The sequence below is a fragment of the Diabrotica virgifera genome, chromosome 7, assembly GCF_917563875.1.
Source record: "Diabrotica virgifera virgifera chromosome 7, PGI_DIABVI_V3a".
In the NCBI taxonomy this organism is placed as follows: Eukaryota; Metazoa; Arthropoda; class Insecta; order Coleoptera; family Chrysomelidae; genus Diabrotica; species Diabrotica virgifera.
In genome coordinates this window covers 216,555,641-216,576,294 of record NC_065449.1, presented here as the reverse complement: position 1 = coordinate 216,576,294, position 20,654 = coordinate 216,555,641, and the positions used below count along the sequence as shown (strand labels likewise).

Below are 20,654 nucleotides of genomic sequence, written 5' to 3'. Positions count from 1 at the left end.
ATCACTATGAATGAAATAATCAACGCACATACTTAAATTATTTCTGTTCATCGACAAAGAGAAATATTAGCTATTGTAATCTTATATCTAACAATAACAAAAATATTGATAGAGGGTTATTTTTGTTTAAATAAACAAAACCAAAAAAACTTTAGCGTTTACTTACCAATGAAAAAGCTACGAACATGAATGAATAGAAAGATACCCTAAAAAAGCTTCAAAGTTAACCCAATAATTTAGCGTAAGTTTGATATTTTACTAATTTGATAAAAATATGTAAATGATATCATAATACTAGAACTTTATGTCAGTCTTAGTTTACTCAACACATTCATCAAATCATTCCTCTCACGTCATATACACACACCGGAAAAATTAGCCGAACACCTTAAAAATAGGACATGTTTGAGGTCACGAATTTCCTAAACCAGTGGTCCGATTTCAGTGATTCTTTTAGTATGTTATAGCCTTATTATTTAAGAATATCGTTGTAATAATATTGTTGCTAGACAGCTAAATATAATTTTATACCGGGTGTAACAATAATACTGTGTTTTTTTCTTAAAGTTTGGAACACCATGTGGAATATTCTAGCATATATAAAATATTGAAATTAAAACTCAATTATAGCCTTATGCTTTCTTAACATTTTCTTTTTTGATTCATTTGCTTATGTTAGAGAATAAAAAAGTTATGGGCTTTAACATCTAGCCATGTTTGTCATCGATAAATCCTCATATTAGGGGAGGAAAGTATGCTAAATTTGCAGTTACTCAAGCGTTATGGAGACCTATTGGATTGTGAATAGTATGTGCTAAAACCAGAAAAAGGTTAAGTTAAGTTTTCTATATGTTGGGGGACTTTTCATTTTTGAATTTATTTTCCATTTGAAACAATCGTTTTTTTTAGATTATAGCGCGATCCATCAATAATTCGAAAAAATGTGTCGAATAAAAGTTGCTAATTTTTACGGAAAGAATCCAAAACTGCAATAAAAATTGGGGGCTCCTATTTAGGATTTTAAATTAAATTCTCCACCCCACCTCCATGGGGGGGGGGGGCGTGTTTGATGCCATTCGATAGATTTTTCAAAAATATTGAATACGTGTATTTTGCAGTTTTTCGTTTTCGATCTAATGTTCAACTAGTTCAGCTGAAATCCATGGGAGGTCGTCATTGTGATATGGCTTATTAATTCATTTATTTAATACCTCTATTGAATTACTTTAGGCTTGTTTATTAAACTAAGCAGATAATGATGGTAGGGGAGCCCTAGCGGGGATTTTTTCAGTTACTCCAGCGCGTCAGACTATCACATGGGGAGAAAGCTTGTATCCTGTTAATATACCTATACCATATATTAGTTCTTAACACCGGGGAATTCATTAAGGGGAACGAGAAAAAAATTTATTCTTAGAAATCTAAAAAATCTATTCGCTTGGGGGGTAAATAAAAATTTTACATACGATAAATGAACATCAGGTCGTAAAACTGCAAAATACACGTATTCAATATTTTTCAAAAATCTATCGAATGGCACCAAACACGTCCCCCCACGGAAGTGGGGTGTGGGGTTACTTTAAAATCTTAAATAGGAGCCGTAAAAATAAGCAACTTTTATTCGCAACATTTTTTTAAATTATGGATAAATGGCGCTATAATCGGAAAAACCATTGTTTCAAATGGAAAATAAATTAAAAAATGAGAAGTCGCCCAATATATAGAAAACTTAACTTAACCTTTTTCTGGTTTTAGCACATACTATTCACAATCCAATAGGTACCCATAACGCTCGAGTAACTGCAAATTTAGCATACGTTCCTCCCCTACTATGAGGATTTATCGATGAAAAACATGGCTAGTTGTTAAAGCCCATAACTTTTTTATTTTCCAACAAAAGCAAATGAATTTAAAAAAAATTGTTAAGAAAGCATAAGACTATAATCGAGTTTTAATTTCAATATTTTATATGTGCTAGAATATTCCACAGGGTGTTCCAAACTTTAAGAAAAAAACACAGTATTATTGTTACACCCGGTATAAAATGATATTTAGCTGTCTAGCAACAATATTATTACAACGATATTCTTAAATAATAAGGCTATAACATACTAAAAGGATCACTCAAATCGGACCACTGGTTTAGGAAATTCGAGACATCAAACATATACCATTTTTAAGGTGTTCGGCTAATTTTGCCGGTGTGTGTATAATCACTTTTAAATTTGTCGGTGAAACATTTTTTGAAAACGGGATAAATAGTTTATGGTTTGTTTTGAATAAGTGCTGCCTGGTTAATGGTAGAAACGTTAATAAAGAATTGATTAATTTGTTTTTAATTGTTCTCCTTTAAACACATTGCGAAAATAATCCCATATAATTCCATAAAAGCCGAAATAGAAAAATAATAACGATGAGAAATTCCTACCTTTTAGCTGACACTGTGCAATCAAGAATTTAAACACTATGTTGCTTGATTATACGATAACGGGCTGTTTACGTGCTGATTTCGGAAAACAAGGTCTTCGACCATACACCATACAGCTAACGTGAAGGTTTATAAACAACTATAAAGTGTAATTACCAGCTAAATAGCGCGCTTGCCATTGTAAAAAATGCGCGCCAATGCCAAAAAAGTTTTATCGTAATTAGTTTTGTCTATTTTTTGCTATTGTAATTTATTTAGGAAACTAGGATGTCTATTGTAATAAAGTATAAACAGGAACGACGAACATCCAGTGTTTTATTAATTTTTTATTATCTAAAACTTTAAAAAGAGGGTAAACCCTGTAGTTGGCTGTATACCTTCAATATAACAACGTGGAATGAAGTAAACACTTCTGTTGTATGTAGGCATGTGAATTTATTAAAAAATCCTTAAAATTTTTATCCACGAAGGAGTGGAAGTACAAAACGTTTTCGATCAGACTGACCATCATCAGTGTAAACCTAGAAATAAGTAAACCACTAAGATTAAAAAGCAAAAGGGTAAAATTTTGACAGTTGAAAAAATTTAAGAAAATGTGGTTACTTACGTCCAGTGTACAATTGTACAATTGTAACTAGCCACTTCAATAGGTATAAAAACCTCTAAAATACATTATTGCTACATTCTATATTAAAAAGTGGTCGACATAAAGTCGATGTCATAAGATTTAAAGATCACATGTGAATGTATTTCATCCTTGCTCGAAAATTGCACAAGGTAAGTACTTGTGTTCAGGTGAGAGGTTACGAACCAACTGATTAGACAGTTTGGTGCCAGAAATGTATGACAAGATGTCAAAGGAAGTTAGGTGGATTTTTCATCTATCAACCGAAAAAAATTTTAACAAAGAGATCAATATCTAATTTTAATTGGTATATTGAAAAATGCAGGTATGGGCCATTCCACGAACATACGCCTATTTTGGATTACTTCGACAACGAATATTTTACTGTGCAACATAAGAAGTACGAAAGTAAATGGCGGTAATAATTATTCCAATAAACAACAATGTAATTTGCAATTTACTTTCGTTCTTCTTCTTTTTCACAGTAAAATATTCGTTGTCGAAATAATCCAAAACAGGCTTATGTTCGTGGAATAGGGTATATTAAAAAGTTTAATGTGAGTTCTGATTTGAAACTAGGGCAATACATTCCTTAGTACAAATTGAATTTAAAAAAAAAATTCGGTTGACAGATGAAAAATCTACCTAACTTCCTTTGACATCTTGTCATACATTTCTGGCACCAAACTGTCTAATCAGTTGGTTCGTAACCTCTCACCTGAACACAAGTACTTACCTTGTGCAATTTTCGAGCAGGGATGAAATACATTCACATGTGATCTTTAAATCTTAAGACATCGACTTTATGTCGACCACTTTTTATTATAGAATGTAACAATAATATATTTTAGAGGTTTTTATACCTATTGAAGTGGCTAGTTACAATTACTTGTACACTGGACGTAAGTAACCACATTTTCTTAAATTTTTTCATCTGTCAAAATTTCACCCTTTTGCTTTTTAATCTTAGTGGTTTACTTATTTCCAGGTTTACACTGATGATGGTCAGTCTGACCGAAAACATTTTGTACTTCCACTCCTTCGTGGATAAATTTTAAGGATTTTTTAATAAATTCATATGCCTACATACAACAGAAGTATTTACTTCATTCCACGTTTTATTATTTATTTTTTGGACATTATTATTTATTATTATTACAGTCGAACCCGCTTATTAGAATACCGGTTATAGGAATATCCCGGTTCAAGGAATAGAAATTTGAGGTCCCGAAAGGTTTCTACTACCCGCTAATGATCGGTTATTAGAATATACCGGATATAGGAATACTTTTGCTTGGCACGAAGGCTATTCCAATAAGCGGGTTCGACTGTATTTGTATAATATGTTAAAAATATGCTACCGTATCTTCAGTGCTCCTGACCTTGGACAGTCAACATTTAGTTCATTCACCTCATCCTAAACCGTGTTGGTGATCCACTGTGTTTCAAATCTATCTATGACGCCATTCTATTATCCGTTCAGTCCATTCAGCGTCATTCACTATAGTCCAGTCGGGTTAGACGAATAACAGGCCTAACCTTGCATTAGGAGCTGCCCCAAATTTTATTTTTCTAATCTTTAGGGAAAGTTAGTAGTAGAGCAAATTTAAAATCTCGACTGAATTCCGCCGTTGCGTTAGCCGCCATCTTGATTTTAAAGTAGAACCATTTTTGCTCAATATCTACGCCATTTTCAACTTTTCGACAAATAGTATACCAACCAAAATTGATAAGAATGGGATTTTCTATAATTTCTATTATTACAATGTTTTCGTGCGGTCTATATTTTCCGAGTTATGGCGAAAAATATTGACAGTTATATTTATTGAATTATTTCGTTTATTATTAGTTTTACGACAAAAATGTTCCTATACAAAAATAGAGAAAATTAAATTCTACACAATTTTGATCTCTTTCATTTTTTTTTCTAAAATTAATATTTAAGGTAGTATGTATGCAGTAATGGCGCGAGCGTAAGACCTGATTGATTTTATAGCAATTGTTTTTGTTCAATATCTACGCCATTTTCAACTAAAATTGTTTAAAATATAATTTCCTACAATTTCTTTTTAGAAATTTTTATCATGCCGTTGATATTTCCCGAGTTACATGGGAAAATAGTAAAAAGTGGTGGGGGGAGCATAATTATTGAATTGAATCTTGTTTCCGAGATGCACCAAATTTTATAATTCTATCTTTTAGGAGAGATCAATAGTAGTGTAAATTTAAAATCTCGACTGAATTTCGCGGTTGCATTAGCCGCCATATTGATTTTAAATGAGAACTGTTGTTGCTTAATATTTCCGCCATTTTCAACTTTTCGACAAAAATGGTGGCAAAGAAAATTGTTGGAAATGCAGTTTCCTACAATTTCTTTTGCAAATTTTTTTATGCGATCAATATTCTCCGAGTTAAGGGGAAAAATAGTGGAAGCGGAGAGGAAGCATAATTATTGAATTGTCTCATTTATTCTAAACTTTACGACATAATTATATATAAACGAAAATAAAGAGAATTATATTTTATACAATTTTTGAATCAAACATCAACCAAACTAAGTATATAAAAGACACAAATAATAAGGTATATGCATTAAATTCACTTAATTTTATTAACTAGCTGGTTTTATTGGTTGAATTTTTCCGACGATATTTTAAGTTTCATGTTAGCTAATATATTTTATTAGTTCAATAATTTATTTTAATTTAGGCCCTGTTGGGGGGAATTTTCCCATCCCCCCCCTTGTAGACCCGCCACTGGTTCTCTTGAAAATTGTAGTAAATCGTAATTGCAACAATTTCAGTTCTTACACTTTTTGTCGAAAAGTTGAAAATGGCAGAGATATTGAACAAAAACAATTGATATAAAATCAATCAGGTCTTATGCTCGCACCTTTACCGCAAACATACTACCTTAAATATTGATTTTATCAAAAAAATAAACGACATCAAAATTGTACAAAATTTAATTCTCTTCATTTTTGTATAGGTACATATTTGTTGTAAAACTAATAATAAACGAGATAATTCAATAAATCAATAATTATTATGCTCCAACTGTCACAATTTTCCCATAACTCAGAAAATATCGACCGCACGAAAAAAATTATAAAAATGAAATTATAGAAAATCGCATTTTCAACAATTTCAATTTCTACACTTTTTGTCGAAAAATTTAAAATGGCGGAGATATTAACCAAAAACAGTTCTGGTTTAAAATCAAGATGGCGGCTAACGCAACGGCGGAATTTAGTCGAGATTTTAAATTTATACTAATATTGACCTTCCCTAAAGATTAGAAAAATAAAATTTGGGGCAGCTCGTAATGCAAGATCAAATGCTATCCCGACTGGGATATTATCGAACCTTTCTTTGTAGATATACAGCGTGTCTACTTAAGTTGGAAACATATGGGAAACTTTTTTATTATTAATTTTACGAAAAAAAGTTATTCTTTATAAAAAGTTTTGCATGCCCCAAAACCTAAGATTCAATCATCAGATATCAAATTTTTTCAATATTATACCAGGTATGTCATAAAATATGAATTTCGGTCAAGGGTAAAGTACCTTTATTTCTCTCAATATCGAAAATTCTTATGATAAAAAGTTGTTTGATATTAAAAACTAAGATCAAATATGCGATTACATGCTTCTAATTGAAAAAAATTTTTTCCCAAATTTATGGATACCCAACATCAATTTAATTATTACAAATATGATAACTCGTTTATTATTCATTTTACGAAAAAAAGTTATTCTTCATAAAAAGCTTTGCATGGTCTAAAATCTAAGACACAATCATGATATATCAACTTTTATTAATTTTATACGAGGTCTGTCAAAAAATATGAAATTCGCTCAAGATTATAGTACCTTTATATTTCACAATATTTCAATTAGAAGGATGGAATTGCATATTGAATCATAGTTTTTAATTATAAACAACTTTTTTAATAACCGTTTTCAATATTGTGAAAGATAAAGGTATTTTACTTTTGAGTGAAATTCATATTTTTTGACATACCTCGTATAAAATTAATAAAATGTGATATCTGATGGTTGCATCTTCGGTCTTAGGACATACAGAGCTTTTTATAAAGAATACCTTTTTTTCGTAAAAGTAATAATCAAAGAGTTATCGTATGTGTAATAATTTAAAAACGAAGTTAGTATCAATAAATTTGTGAAAAATTTGGAAAATATTTTTTCCAATTAGAAGCATGTAATTGCATATTTGATCTTAGTTTTTATTTCTAAACAACTTTTCATAATAAGAATTTTCGATATTGAGAGAAATAAAGGTACTTTACTCTTGAACAAAGTTCATATTATTTGACATACCTCGTATAATATTGACAAAATTTGATATCTGATGATTGAATCTTAGGTTTTAGAGCATGCAGAACTTTTTATAAAGAATAACTTTTTTTCGTAAAATGAATAACAAAAAAGTTTCCCATATGTTTCCAACTTAAGTAGACACGCTGTATATATCGCACCTCCACATTAGTCAAAAAAGCAAAGTACAGTGGAACCCCGATAAGTCGGCCCCCGATAACCGGGAAGTCCGGCTAACCCGGATCGATTTTCATCAGACAAACATTTCAACAATATATACTATCCGTTGCAAGATAATCCGGATGGAATTCCCCAGATTATTTTGTGCTTGATATCGGCCCAGTCTCTTAATCTGGGGAATTCCATCCGAATTATCTTGCAAGGGATAGTATTTAATATAATATTTGAGAGATAATGTGTATTTGTGTAATTTGAACTATGTATACGATAGTAAAAATGACTCATGGCACACGGCGGCGGCGGCAGAGCGACGGTCATTTTCTCGGATTTATCGGAAACAACAGGCACCTGTTATTCCTTTATTTATTTCAAACTGTCTTAGCATTGTTTAAAAAAGACCAAAAGACTATTTAAAAAAATTCTTCTTTAAACAATGGTCTTAGTTTTCACTGTTCATAACATCGTTCCGATTGTGAGTGTATTGTGTGTAGTACAGTCTTGTTTAGGTTTGCTTAGGTTTGTGTGTTTGCGTGTTTTTAATAATTTAGATGTGTAGGTACTTATATATTTCATGTTATTTCAATTATAACGGAGTTTATCCGTAAGTATACCGTATTTTATTAATTTTTCCCATATTCTCCGGCTAACCCGGATTTTCGATTACCCGGATCGGAAGCGGTTCCGATTTATCCGAGTTATCGAGGTTCCACTGTATCGAGGAAACGACGTTTAAAATTTGTGCTAGAACTTTTTCGAGATTAATTCAAAAACTATTAAAATTAGTATAATAACTATTTTAGTCAGTTACAAAGATTTTTTAAGGTGTACAAAATAGTGTATTAATTCTGTTAAAAATATTTAAAAAAAATATATTTTTTGAGTTGTGACATTTTACAGATAGAAGAACGAAAAATTTACGAAACATTATTTATCAAAAGTTGCTCTTCCAGTACAGAATATAATATCATGATCATTATCTGGTTAACAGACTTACATTCAAAAAAATTTAGTTCGTAATATTGATTAACAGTGATTACTGAATAGTATTTCGTTGTCACAACAATTTAATTTGTTGTTTCAACGAACTTTTAGACATTGACGAATGTATTTGGTTATTGTCACAATGATTGAATAATAATTGTGAGAATAACTAGAGGACATTAATCAATAACACTCAATTTATTCAGCCAATAACTTAGTTTCGTATATTTAATAAATACTGTTAATTCTGGCAGCAACTCACGTTCTTGATTTCGTAGATGACAAGCAATTACCTTGCTTTATCGTGACAACGTACAGATTTCATTAAAACAATGTACAAATGTTGTTAATATAGAGTAATATATGATTATTGAATAGATGTAAATTGATTGTTGTGACAACGAGTGCATTACTCAATCTACTACTGCATTTAATACCCACAATCAATGCGCTCATTGTGACAATAATCGTAGTTGTTGAGGCAATAAATGTTTTGCTTGACCATTTGAAAGTTAACGGCTTTTCCTTATCGTGATACCCCTAGCTTCTCTGTGTTACCGAAGTGCCGAATAATAATTGCATTTCGTTTTCAAGTGTAGTCCGTAGTAGAAGGAAGTTTTTGTGTGTCTATTATCGTGAAATTTCGGTCGAATTCTTTATAAATGTATTCATTTTTTTCGAATCCTGAGAAAACTAATTATTATTTTTGAAAATTTAAATGCAAAATGAAATATTACAGTATTATCGAGGGTCTGAAGTCCCTGAGAACCTTTATAATGATTATTTTAATAAGTCACAGGGGTGAAAAAGAGAAAATTTAGTATGATTTTTAATTTCAAATAGGCATCCCATTCATCAGAAACTTTTTGTTTATTCTAAGGGACTTTCTGCCCTCGGTAATAATGTAATATTTTATTCTGCAATTAAATTTTTCAAAAATACTTATTAGTTTTCTCAGAATTCCAAAAAAAATGAATGCGTTTAAAAAGGATTCTATCGAAATTTTGAATCTGCGCTCTCAAAAAGGATTAAAGGGTTATACATTTTTGGAATCACTATTTCAAACGCTTTTAAATAAGCTGTCACATGACGTACTTTCCCGTTAAAAAAATCAAAGTTACGCCGCGCCTGTCACCTGAAGAGGGATCGTGTAAAGTTCAAAACATTGATGTTATAATATACTTTGATTATTTTAAAAATCGACCTGTCCGAGCGTTTTGATTATGTGCTAAAAAAATATAAGTGAATAAGGGGGTGGGGGAGTGTAACACTTATTCCAGTACCCTAAAAAGTGAAATCATGAAAAGTGAAATAAGTGAAATCATATGAAAAATCACACAGTGTAAATTCCTTTAGGTTAATAGTCCGTTCTTTAACGGTAAAATATTGCAAAATGTCTAAATTTTAAAGAACCGCTTGGATTGACATGAAATTTGGCATACACATAGCTAACAAGTCAAAGAAAAAAAGTGATATTGTGACGATATGTGCTTTTGCCCTGGGGGTGGTTTTCACCCCATCTTGGGGGTAAAATATAAGTGAATAAGGGGGTGGGGGAGTGTAACACTTATTCCAGTACCCTAAAAAGTGAAATCATGAAAAGTGAAATAAGTGAAATCATATGAAAAATCACACAGTGTAAATTCCTTTAGGTTAATAGTCCGTTCTTTAACGGTAAAATATTGCAAAATGTCTAAATTTTAAAGAACCGCTTGGATTGACATGAAATTTGGCATAAACATAGCTAACAAGTCAAAGAAAAAAAGTGATATTGTGCCGATATGTGCTTTTGCCCTGGGGGTGGTTTTCACCCCATCTTGGGGGTAAAAAAATATTCGTCCAAAGAGAGTCAGGAAATGGATAAACTGGCTAATTTTAAGTAACTTTTGTTCTATAGAGTTTTTTCACTAAGTCAATACTTTTCGGGTTATTTGGCAGCGAATATGTTTATTTTTTCAACAAAATAAGCACGCTTTTAGACAGTTTTTCGCAAATAACTCAAATAGTAAGTATACACCTAGTAGAAGCAGAGTTATAGCTAATGAAAAATAGGTTCATATTCGTCAAATTCCGAATGGATTACTTTACCGTGAAATAAACAAAAATGAAGTACATTTCGGGGAAAACTCATTACAATTTATTTAAAGTGTTTAAAAAAAGCTTCATTTTTGTTTTATTAAAAAAATTTCTAGCGTCAAAATTAAACAAGTTACGCTCAAAATAAAGTTATTCCCTTTTCGTTTTGGTAAAAAAATCGAGAAAATCACCCCCTAATTAGTATCTTAAATGAACTTAATCGTTACGACTTCACAAGTTTCTTGACTCGTGTATATATTGTTTATATGATCTGTAAGTTTCATCGGTTCAAAGTCCTTATTATTGAAAGGGCTGTAGTTAAAAAGGGTTGAACGAGTCACTGATCACGAATATATGCAAATTTAGAAACACCAAATCTTAATCAATGTTTGTCTAACAGAAAAACAAAAACATACATGATATTCAGAAAAGAAAATCTGACTTTTTTTTTGTTTTTCGAGATTTTTGGTATCTCTAACAATTTTTAAGTTATTTTGAAAAAAATCATATTTTTCAAAATTTAAATTTTTAAAAATTTTACTTTGAAACCAAGTTTTTCAAAAATAAGCACTTTGAATCGATGAAACTTACAGATCATATAAACACAACATAAGTAAAATAATTTGTGGAGCGGTAACGATTAATTTCATTTAAGTTGCTAATTAGGGGGTGGTCTTCCCGATTTTTTTTTGCAAAAACAAAAGGGACCAAATTTATTTTGAGCGTAACTTGATTAAATTTAATGCTAGAAACTTTTTGTAAAAACAGAAATAAATCTTTTTTTAAACACTTTAAAAAAGTTATAATGGGTTTTCCCCAAAAAGTGCTTAATTTTTTGGATATTTCACGTCGAAATATTCTATTTGAAATTTGGTGAATATAAATCTATTTTTCATTGGCTATAACTCTGGTTCTACGAGATCCAGAAACCTAACGCGTACACCATTTTTTTTACTTTTTTATAGGCTATATTTTTGCTAAGAACGTTTTTTTCGGAAAAATACTTACTTTTTGAGTTATTTGCGAAAAACCGTCTAAAAATGTGGTTATTTTGTTGAAAAATGAACATATTCACTCGCAAATAACTCTAAAAGTGTTGACTTGGCGAAAAAGCTCTATAGAACAAAAGTTACTTAAAATTAGTCAGTTTACCCATTTCCGGACTTATTTTGGACATATATTTTCTCACCCCCACAAGGGGGTGAAAGTCACCCCCAGGGCAAAAGCACACATCGGCACAATATCACTTTTTTTCTTTGACATGTAAGCTATAAGTATGCCAAATTTCATGTCAATCCAAGCGGTTCTTTAAAATTTAGAGCAAAAACCGTGAAAGAATGGACTATAAGCACAAAAAAGGGGGATTTAAAAAATTATTATTAATCAATTAATATCATACATTGGGCTATTGCATTCAGTAATTATTAATATAAAATACGTTCATAGTAGAAATGAACGAAACTGATTGTAAGAATGAATAGAATTGCTTGTAACAAAAACCGTATTTATTGTGGGAATGAACGGAATTAATTGTAACAATAAACGGAAATAATTGTAGAAATAAACGAAATAACGTTAGGAGAAATAACACTGTTATTGACACAACGAACAGTCTTCGTCGGTCAATTAACGACGTTGTTGTTTCAATAGTGTTCGTTGACTCAGTGAACAGAGTTCGTAATACCAATAAAGTGATATTATAGTATACATAATGAATGTTCATCCATTCAATAAACGTAATACGTTGGCTCAACGAACGAAAATAATGAATTGATGAACATCGTTTTGTTGTCCCAATAAAACCCAGAATTGGACAAATTTTAAGTATTGCGTTTGTTGTCTGAATTAACATTTTTATTGATATTACGTACCTTTTTCGTTGAGTGTATACTTTTTAATGATGTAACTTTAAACACCCGTTGGATCTTTGAGCACTGGGTCATTTTGCGATTGGTAGGTTGTTAACCTCGCCTATCAACCCTCCACTTTTATCGGGGCTTGGGACCGGCTGTGATAATTACCAAGCTGCTCGATTCACCCGATAGTCATCCCAGGCAGCGTTGAGATATCGAAGAAGAGGTAGAGATGATCCAAAAATGCGTTTTTTGGCATTTTTCGGATTTTAAATCGCTTATAACTTTAAAACTATTAACTTTTGAGAAGAACGTCAAGAAACTTATTTTATTTAGAAATCGGATAAACACGCATATTTATCAATTAAAAAACAACGGTATAAATTAAGGTTGGACGCGATCACTCTTCAGAATCTTGAAGCTGAATGCTTAATCTTCAATTTAAGTGTCTGTAAACCTCAAAAATGCTAATTTAAATATGAGTTTTTAAGCCTCGAAAATGCGTATTTTCGCATTTCTCAGATTTTAAATCGCCTATAACTCGAAAACTATCAATTTTTAAGAAAAATTACAAGATACCTTTCTTGTTTAAAATAACCCAAAAAACCTACAAATATATGTTTCAGAACAAAAAAACGTGACTTTTTGTATTTGTTTAAAAAAATTGTTTAAACAATTTCTGCCAAAAAATTCCGCCTGGCACCCTTCAGATTTGTTTAAAGGGGACATTTTTGAATATGAATCCACAAAGAAATCGAATCAGAAATTTTTTCAGATGGGAGCGGTCTCACCACATGGACTATTTATTATTCTTCGCAATAATAAAAGTTGTTTCAAAAGACATAAATATTGTTTTGAAGGACATGGTCATTCCATATAAATTTGGTTGTGAATATTATTCAAACAAGAATAAAAACCGCTAAACGCCGTAAAACTGAGTGGCGCATACAGTAATCCAGCTACAAAAGAGCTGATATGAGTATTAGGTGGCGCGAAAATGTATTTTAATTTTGATGAAAAATAAAATTCTAGTTTTATTTTGAAAGATTTTTTCCATAATATTTGCTTAATTTAAAGTAAAACGCTCCACAAAAGAGTAACTTTGATACAGTTTGCATTTTGAGGTTTTTCTGTGGCGCGTTTTACTTCAATATTAGTAAATATTATGCAAAAAATTTTTCAAAATAAAACTAGAATTTTATTTTCCATCAAAATGAAAATAAATTTTCGACGTAATACTCATATTAGCTCTTTTGTAGCTGGAATAATGTATGCGCCACTCATTTTTATGGCGTTTAGCGGTTTTTTTATTCTTGTATCAGGAGTTTTTCAATGTTTTTTATAAATTAAATGTGTGAAGTTGAAAGTAATTTTCAGTAGTAATTGCTCAAGAGCTCTAAAATTCTATATTAATTTTAGAGATCGAGTGCAATTTTTTGCGATTATTTCATGAATAAAACTGTTCAAAACCAAAATTTTATTGTAATTTATTTATGTAAGTACAAAATTAGTACAATAAAACACACAATTGTTATAAATATTTCACGGTTGAAAGTCATCACTTTTATAATTTTTAAAACATTAATTGTCATTAATGTCACTGAATGTATTTTTTCGTAGCAACGAAGGGCATCTGACGTAATATACTTGACGACGGGAAATTATCAAAAATTATCAATTTAATTTAGATTTCTGTAGATTTCGTTTGGTCAGAATCTCCTATGAATGAAATAATCTGGATTACACGTTAAGCGTTATAAGCGGTCGCCTTTGTCGCATTCTCTCCTAAATGATCTAGTCGTTACGACACCAGACTTGTGATCCGAGTTCATATCCCAGCGATCCTAATAATTATGGCAGGCAAATTAACTCGGATTTCACGATCAATATTAGCGTCGTAACCACTACAACTGCATAAACCATTTCGGCGATAATGGTTAAATGGAGTGTACATTTGGAGCTCGATTACTTCTGAACGGCTTAACCTATTTTGATCATTAAACATGAGTATGAAACGTATTGATAAGTAATATCTGATGCATCTAAGGTCAAGTATGATAACTGAAGGTTACAGGAATTATTGAACTTGAAAATCCGTTTTCCCCATATGAAATAGATTTAATCATATTTATGAAGCCTATAACTTACAAATTCGAATTTTTCCAGATATGAGGTATACACCGTTAGACGCGTCTAGACTCCTCCTACAAACTCTCAGTTATTGGCGTAATTCGTAGGTTGAAATTTTGAGTAATTGTCAAAAAATCAAAATTTTCAAAGTTTACTTTTTCAGTTTTTCGGCTATACTGAGCCGTGTGTATGTGTGATCCTAACCGCTTAGGCACCATTTGAAATATTAACTCAACGTTATTGATTTGGTGAATTTGCGGTTTTTATGTCTCTCCTTGAATCTAAAATATATGGGCCCAAAAAATATGCAATTTTATATCTACCAAGCCTTATAGCTGGCTTACGGGTGGTCAAAAGTCACAAAATACACCGGTTCTGAATCAGCCCTGACCTCCTCTTGAAACACAGAAAAAATTCAGATCGGTGTAACTTTTCCACATACATACATAAATGTCCACAAACATTTCCCCCTTTTTAAATAAAAATTGAGTCAAAGTTCTGAGCTCGGTAACTTTTGAATGGTATAAGCGATTTTAAAAATTAGACATACGTTGGTAAGGGAATGATCAGTACTATCAGAAGCCGCAAAGGCTGGACTTAAATTATTGAAATTTTTGGGAGTTTTTGGGGACGAGAACGAAAAACAGACCCTAAATGGGAAGGGTAGTAAAATCCACACCCTTGGACCAAAATGGAGATTTGATATATGGATGGTCGAGTCTTTTCCAAAACTTTAAGATGGGATTTGGTCCGATTTTCAATTCAGTCAGATTTAGAAAATCAAACATTTCGTGTATATAATATAATGTCGCATGTAGGGGTATTGTGTTCCACTGACGAGAACTGCCGATCTCTGGTAATGGACTAAAAACCGTCACTTTGACACGTAAGTCAGAAAAAATTGATTTATGAGTTTTGGGGCAATCGACATGACTGAATTTAACTGGACAATATTATTCTGTATATTTTCTCTGGAACAGCTTAAGTATTTTTAATTCAATGTCAACTTGTGACACTTTGTATAATTTGCTGAATGTACAAGGTTACCATCGGTGCACGGTAACACATTGTTTTAATGTTTTTAAACAGTAAATACAATACTTTTAATAATTCTTCTACCAAGAAAATATATTGAAATTATATTCCAATTTGCCATAATACTGATATAATACCATCCAAAAATTTCCTTTAGGTACAAATTATCGAGGTAATACAAACAAATAGATCGATAAAGGCGACGAATACAATAAAACATAAAACACAAAACAAAACTCACCTGTACAACATTCTTTCCTGTCGATCGGCCTCAACGTATATCCTGTAGTACATGAAGATCATCACCATACCCGGCACCCAAAAACTCACACTCGAGGATATAACCGAATATGTTCGATTCACCGTGAAAGAGCAAATATGTGGGTTTTTCCTCCGGAATTCTAAATGCTCGGACGTCGTGTACCATTCCATGAAAATCGGCAAGAACGAGAGTAACGCGGGCGAGCACCACACAACAGCCAACATGAACACTAGTCGCACGTTCGTCATTATTAAGGGATAATCGAGGGGTTGGACTATGGCGTAGTATCTGCAATAAAAAAGGACATCAAAAATAAGTGTTGCTTAAATAGTACAATAATATTTTAATGACAGTAGTAAAAAAGACATAAATACACCCTGGGCCAAAATTAACTGCCCACCTTAAAAATGGGTAATTTTTGATATCTCATATTTCCTAAACCTGTTGTTGTCTTATTTAACCTTTCGATGACCAACCTTTTTTTGTTACGCGGATGACCAAGGGGGTAAAAAACGACCCCAGGTCAAAAATGACCTGGAATTAATGTTTTCAGCATTTAAATCTTCATCTAACAATACATCCTCGTTTTCTGATACTATTTCATCTTCTATATCATCATAAAAATCGCCAGCAGTAACAATTTCCTGTAACTCAGCCTCAGTAAGATATTTGCGGGCCATATCTTATATGTACACAAAATACTAAGAAACTATAATAATATACGGCAGGAAATAATAATAATGACTAACTGTAGCAGACAGGAATGTCATGATTCGTACATAACAGGCACCACAGTCTAAAAATAGATTTTGATAACGCGAAGTGTAAAACTACTTGGAATTCCACATAATAGACGGTATGTTACTGAACATCAACTTCAGAATATATTTGTTATTCGTAAAATATAGGGAATTTTTTATTTCAAAATATGAGGAAATCTAGAATGATATTAAAGTCAAATAATGAGACAAAACTTGAAAATACTTTTGAATTTATTAAAGAAAAACATACGCTGGGGTCCGAATTTACCCCCCTTGGTCATCCAAGGGTTACATGATTCTTTTAATATATTATAGCCTTATTCTTAAAATCATCGCTGTAACAATATTGTTGCTAAATAGGTAAATTTTCATTGTATACCGGTGTACGAATCAAACTGAGTTTTTTTTCTCAAAGTTCCCATCACCCTGTGGAATATTCTAGGATCTGTAAAATACTAAAATTAAAAACTAACTATAGCCTCATGTTTTCTCAACATTCTGTTTTTTGATTAATTCGCTTGTGTTGGATAATAAAAAAAGTTAGGTACTTTAAAAACTAGCCATGGTTTTCATCAATACAGGGTGCTTTTAAATAAGTATGGCAAACTTTAAGGGGTAATTCTGTATGAAAAAATAATGACAGTTTGCTTTTTAAACGTATGTTCGCAAATGTTTCGTTCCCGATATACAGGGTGAAATTTTTCTTAAAAACTGACGATTTATTAATTGCTTTAAAACCGGTTATGCAAGTGAAGTTTGGTGTGTTTTAAGACGTAGTTATTGCACATTTTTTGACATACAATTAAGAATTTAATATTCACCATTGGCGCGCATACGGGTAATTTGAAAACTCATATTACCCGTATTCCCGCCAATGGCGAAAATTAAGTTTTTAATTGTATGTCAAAAATGTACAATAATTACCTCTTAAAACTAACCAAATTTCATTTGCGTATCTCAACCGGTTTTAAAGCAATTAATAAATCGTCAGTTTGTAAGAAAAATTTCAAAATCCTCTAAATCGGAAACGAAGCATTTGCTGACATACGTTCATAAAGCAAACTGTCATTATTTTTCATGCAGAATTACCCCTTAGAGTTTGTTATACTTATTTTAAAACAGCCTGTATTGATGAGGAACATGGCTAGTTGTTAAAGTACCTAACTTTTTAATTATCCAACACAAGCAAATGAATCAAAAAACGGAATGTTGAGAAAACATGAGGCTATAGTTGGGTTTTCATTTCAGTATTTTACAAGTTCTAGACTATTCCACAGGGTGATGCGAACATTGAGAAAAAAACACAGTTTGATTCGTACACCCGGTATACAATGAAAATTTACCTGTTTAGCAACAATGCTATTACACCCATATTGTCAAAGGACAAGGATATAACATATTAAAAAAATCACTTAAATCGAACAAGAGCTTTAGACAATATGAGACATCAAAAATGACCCATTTTTAAGGTGGGCGGTTAATTTTGGCCCAAAGTGTAGTACAATAATATTTTGTACTGTTTATCAAAACTTTGAGAAGCTAAGAAGTGGCCCGCACATATCACTTCGCCGTGATGAATGCGTGTTGAAATCCTGGCCCGGTGAACGGAAAACACAATGGATAACGTAGCAATTTAAAATTCTATATGAATCTGACGGTCAGACTGGAATACGCTGGCGTCTGATTGGCCTATGGGAGAGCAGTACAGCAAGGGATAAGGGCTTGCGGCTCAGTTATACTCTTTCGTAGATTCCTACCGGAAGGACGTTGACGCCTAAAATACCGGTGTGTATAATACAAGCTTTACAAGTGCTTAATTATACCCCGGATTTTTCCATCATTGGAACATTTTCTCGTGCTAAACCTCTATAAAATTTAAATTTGGTAACCATTATCATTTTTTTTTTCAAATGTGTACCTAGTTATTTCACAGACTTTAAAAATGCTCTTCCTGAAATACGAATCAATATTTTCTTATGTTGGTAATAAGACAGATAATCAAACAATCTAGGGAATTCAATATTCCACTATACATATGTTTTATAGATTACCGTAAAGCGTTCGACAGAGCCAAGTGAAGACACTTATGAAGAATACTAAAAGAAGTAGGCGTACTACAACACCTAATATTTTTCTTTGAGCTATACAATCACATTACTGGATCAGTTAAAGTGCTTGACATACTTCCAAATGAATTTTATCCATAACGGGATATCAGACAAGGACGTATACTATCTCCACAATTATTCAATATATTTATATGGAGAGCATATTATGAGAAAAGCACGCGAAGGATGGGAAAACCGCATCTCAATAAATGGTCTTAAAATTAAAAACCTACGTTTCGCAAATGACAGAGGCCTTCTTGCAAATAGTAAAGCAGAGCTGATTGATCTTATAGGACCGGTCGAAAACGAAAGTCAAATATTTGGTCCGCAACACCAGATGCGCTTGGATATTTATCTTTGAACATATCAAGGACAAATATCATAATAGTGGATAGACTACACAACAATCGTTTACACACATATCCACAACTGTCCTGTTTGAGGTTGTGAGTTCATACTTATATCTAAGATCATTTATCACAAACACAGGGTAATTACAGAATGAGATTAGACGTAGATGTGATCTAGCAAAAGTTGCCACAGTAACAAAGACCCAAATATGGAAGGATTGTGAAATTTCAAGAGCGTTAAAGATTAGGTTGATCAACTTCGTAATATTCCCAATACTGACCTATGGATTTGAATCTTGGACCCTGAGAAAGAAGAAATATACACGCCACTGAATTGTTCTGTTGAAGAAGAATATCACAAATTTCTTGGACCGACCGAAGGAAAAATAATTCAATTTTAAGAGAACTAACAGGTAGCCCACGACTTTCCAGTAAAGTACATCTCCAATAATTAAAATACTTTGGACATGTTGTTTCGCCATGAGTTTCGCCATGTTAATCGCCAAGGTCAAGGGGACTTGATAGGGCACGTTAAGAAGAAGAGGACATGTTCTGAGAGCAAGCACAGAAAATAGGGAAAGACTCATTATAGAAAGAAAGGTGGAATGCCCAAGATCACGAAGCAGATCACCAAGAAGATGGATCAATCAAATTACAGGAATATGCAAAAGACCTATGCATGAGTTAAAAGAAATTACCAGGGACAGAGATCTTTCGACACGGACAATACAAGACATCACGTCGTCCACTACACTCCCTCCACAGGATCAGGATTGAAGAGTGAGAGGTTCTTCTATATTATCTTAGTGGAATAGAATTGTTTAAATGTCTAATAGGTTATGCTATTATATTGTAACAGTTGAATTGTTCCTGGATTTTTTTGTATGTTGTGACTTCCGGCTAACATCTAATGATGAACATGGTATTTTGCTGTCGATTTTTATCTAATAGTTTATTTTAGAAATAAACTTTTAAAAATGATTGAATTAATGACACCCCTTTGCATCCTCTTCTATATTTTTTCCTTCGGAAGGATGTAGTGGCGTCATGTAAGTCGTTTGTCTATTTCTGTCCAATTCTCTCTCTTTCCTGCGCGTGTTGTTTTGCTTCGGAGAATGAGTAACCAGTCATGTCCTTTATTTGGTCCGACCATCTTAATGGAGATCTTCCTCTGGATCTTCTGCCCTCTACGTTGCCTTAAACTATCATTCTTTCTATGCCTTCTCTTCTTCTAGTTATATGTCCAAAATATCTCAGTATATCTGGTTGATAGGTCTGGTGAGTTGAGTCTAGTTTTTAAGTTCGGCTAATACTGAATTATTTGTGCTATGTGCGGTCCATGATATGCACAACATTCTCCGGTAGACCCACATTTCAAATGCCATAATACGTTTTGAATCTGCTTTTTTGATGGTCCAAGTCTCTGAAGCGTAGGTGACGATAGGAAATATTAACTCTCGAACAAGGCGTAATTTTACGTTTTTTGGAATGTCAGTGTTCTTTCATATTTTTGTGAGTTTGGCTGT

The 20,654-nt window shown here is 32.2% G+C and overlaps 1 protein-coding gene across 2 annotated transcripts in view; it reads right to left on the bottom strand.

Moving 5' to 3' along the window:
• Nucleotides 1–15,956, bottom strand: part of LOC114326753 (3-hydroxyisobutyryl-CoA hydrolase, mitochondrial-like) — a 57,115-nt gene extending 41,159 nt beyond the window's left edge. The window contains exon 1 of one of the 2 annotated variants that reach the window (XM_050655199.1): nucleotides 15,889–15,956. The gene's annotated coding sequence lies outside the window, so the exon portion shown is untranslated. Of the gene's footprint in view, nucleotides 1–2,428; nucleotides 2,555–15,888 lie in introns of those variants that run through there. The other variant, XM_028275182.2, reaches the window with a different exon arrangement.
• Nucleotides 15,957–20,654: the final 4,698 nt, after the last annotated feature.